Here is a 3728-nt window from a genome sequence, read left to right on the forward strand (position 1 = left end):
TTGTGGCATGGCCAAATGAATAACTCAAGTTCGTGTGAAACAATGTCAAGGTTATGTAATAGAAAGAGTTTGCCTACATGGGAAATAGAAATAGACTACTGGCTGGCCGTCGTTACAGGTATAAAAACTTGGTTTGACAACACTGTTGAGGAAGGGAATGCCAGTAGGATACAAACTGGCATTGAAATATATGAGACACTACAAGCTTTTAAGAATGATTTTGGAAGACCTCTAGATAAGTAAAATAAAAGAAAAAGATCATAGTTGGAAGATTATGAGATGGTTCAAGAAGAAGAGTGCGAAGAATCAAATGATCTATGGCGGCAGAAGAAGAGATCAATATTCTTTGAACTATCTTATTGGGTAAAGTTGAGTAATTGAACTATATTCTCTGATTGTTGTATATGAATATGCATAACCGTTTCTTGTTTAATGTGTTAGGATATGCATGTTCGTCACAATATTAACGTTATGCACGTTGAAAAAAATGTGTCGGATACTATATTGTCTATCTTGATGCAAAGTTCAAAGTCAAAAGATGGTTTGAAAGCAAGAAAAGACTTAGAAGATATTGGAATCAGAAATCACTTCCACCAGCTTATTGGTTATCCAAGAAAGAGAAGACCATTTTCTACCAAAGGTTATCTAAGTTTAGAGGTCCTGATGGTTAACGTGGTAATATTGTGAATAGTATTTCAGTTAACCCTCCAAATATAGATAGTTTGAAGTCGTATGATCACCGCGTGCTAGTACATAACTTGTTACCAGCTGCATTAAGAGGGTTGTTGCATAGGGAACCTAGGATTTCCATTAAAAATTATATACTTACTTCAATAGGTTGTGTCCGCGCATCATTGACCCATATAAACATATATCAGTGAAGACAGAGTTTGTGGAAACAATGTGTCAATTGGAGTGCTTCTTCCCTCCATCTCTTTTTGATATCATGTTCCACCTTCCAATATACATCTATAAAAAGAGGCACGCTGGGAGGAGTACACTTCCGCTGGATGTATCCATTCGAAAAGGTTTGATGTACTCATTTGCTTCAATATATGTATTTCCTGCAATGATGTTTGACTAATATTCATATTGGTTGATTGAGTTATAGGTACATGAAATACTAAAGGCTTTTGTTATGAATTATGCAAGGCCAGAAGCATGTATGGCTGAGGGGTATTTAGCTGGAGAATGTGTTGCATTTGTTTAGAGTTCCTTCAAGATTCAGTACCAGTTTAAGAAGCAGTTAATCGTCATGAAGATATAGAGGCTGATAGAATCGTGGTTGAAGGTCGACCTCTGCAGAAAGGAGTAGAGGTTACTCTTTCAGATAAAGATAGAGACATTGCTCATCGCTATGTGCAAATGAACATGACATCTATAGATCCCTATGTTGCGTAAGAGGTTACCTTTATGTTTCATCTACTAATAATTATAATTTTTTTTTCAAAATTGTTGTTTAAAGTAAAATCAGGATGTGTTTGGAAGAACTACAAGCTAATGATGCTCGATGTGCTAGAAATGAAATTTGTTGTAGAAAAACCATACTGAGCAGTTTGCACATTGGGTTAAAAAAAGGTTTACAACTCCAACTTGTTTTCTTGATTATTATTTTATACAACTTGCTAGATTGATGTACATGTTCACATTTTAGTTTTGATGACTGGTTGTCTTGGTATAGATTGTTAGCTTCATGATTATGTTTTGATTATCATTTTAGTACATACAACTTGTTTTGCTTGATGACTGGTTTTTGTGATTATCATTTTAGTACTTTAGCTTGATGATGATGTTCTGATTTCATGCAGCAGATTCATTCAGACTCAACAAATAGTCATTCTAAGGAGATAAGGAGGTTGACATTTAGACCAAGAAATATTTCTTTAGCACATAAAGGATTTATCATTATGGGGCATCGGCTTCATATGGATGCGGTTAAGCGGAAGACACAAAACATTTGAGTAACTTATGAAGCATTTAGCATGTGTAGATCAAGTGCTCGAGATTTGAGACAATTTTCTGATATGCTTACATATTATGGAGTGATAAAGGAGGTTTTACTTATGGGCTATCACATGTTCAAAGTACCATTGTTTTGATGCAATTGGGCCAACACATGGAATGGTGTGAAGGAAGAAGATGGCTTCACTCTTGTTAACCTTCATATGAACCAAACAGTTTATTTAAAAGATCTGTTCATTATGCCCTCTCAAGAAAAATATGTTTTCTACTCTAGGGAAGATGAGAATTCTAATTTGTATGTTGTTATGAGAGCACAACCTAAAGGTTATCAAGAGTTGGTAACATAAAAGGATTTAGGTGGTGCACCTTTGCCTGACCAAGAACTCGATGATTTGGGTGGTGAAACTTCTGATGATGATAGTGTTTATGTTAGGGATGATTGTGAAGGATTGTTAGTGGTAGATTGAGATTATGTTTGATAGGTGTTGATGGTTTGTGTAAACAAGGAAATGTATTATGTTTTTTTTACATATAAAAATTTGTTAGTTTTTATAATATGATTAGTTGTTTTTATTACAAATATTCGAAATAGATACTGTATTTAAAATAAAATCAATTCGTAATAATATTTAATTAAATTTGGATAATTAAAAACAATTTAATAACATGAAAATTTTGCTATCTTTGTATAACAAACTGCTATAGGTAAAATCATGTTAATGAGTTTTAATAACAATTACTAGATTTTGACCCGCGATTTGAAAGCGCGGGATAACTTTTTGGTTTAATTTGTCGGTCAAAAGAAACAAAGACTTTTCGGTTAAAACATTGTTTTTGAAAACTTGACCGAACTGACCGGTTGGACCAGTCAGGTCGTGGTTCGTCCTTCAAACCGGTTTCAAATTGTATAATAAACGTATTTGAGTTAAAGCGGAAAATCTGGTTAAAAATCGGTCAAACTCACTTAAACCGATGATTTAGTTTTATATTAAAATCTGAATTTATTATATTCAAATAAAAAACTAAAATTTTAAAAAGATTCATAAAAATCTATATTGATTTTAATGTCTATCTAAATAAAGTTGTTTATTATATTTTATATTGTTTTTGAAATTTTGAATTTATTTTCATATCATTTTTAGTTTTAACAAATATATATATATATATATATATATATATATATATAAAATTATAATAATTTTATAGTTATATATACATATATAGTTATTTAATTTAAACAAAATTATAAATTTAAACTCCGGTTGGACTGGTCCAACCATTGATCCACCTGTAATGGCCAGTCAATCCAATCAGATTTTCAAAATATTGGTTAAAGCATCAAAAGTCTTTATTATATAAAATCTTGATATTCTCGGATAGAGAATCGACAATAAATGTTGGTACCACATGTCATAATAAGTTTTTCCCCATATACCATTGAACTTGTATACTGACCAAAGAATTTTTAAATCTTTTTTTTTTTACAAACCACCATCAATAATCAAGTATGATTTTCCAAAAGGAAGTTATAATATCTTTATGTAATTCTCCCCTTTCGCCTTGTTCTGTTTTTTTAAACCTCTGGTTCATTGTCTATCCCATGATGCTGTCTGAACCCTTGCACGACAAAGTGGAATATAGTTCTCTTCCCATCTGTGCACTTAACATAGAGAGCATGAGCAGAGCACCAAGACTGAAGGCTTTTGCGCCACCACCTATGGTTCCTACATTCATCATGTTCCCAGTCTTAAGGACAGCTTCTAAAA

The sequence above is a fragment of the Raphanus sativus genome, unplaced genomic scaffold (genome assembly GCF_000801105.2).
Source record: "Raphanus sativus cultivar WK10039 unplaced genomic scaffold, ASM80110v3 Scaffold0348, whole genome shotgun sequence".
Lineage (NCBI taxonomy): Eukaryota > Viridiplantae > Streptophyta > Magnoliopsida > Brassicales > Brassicaceae > Raphanus > Raphanus sativus.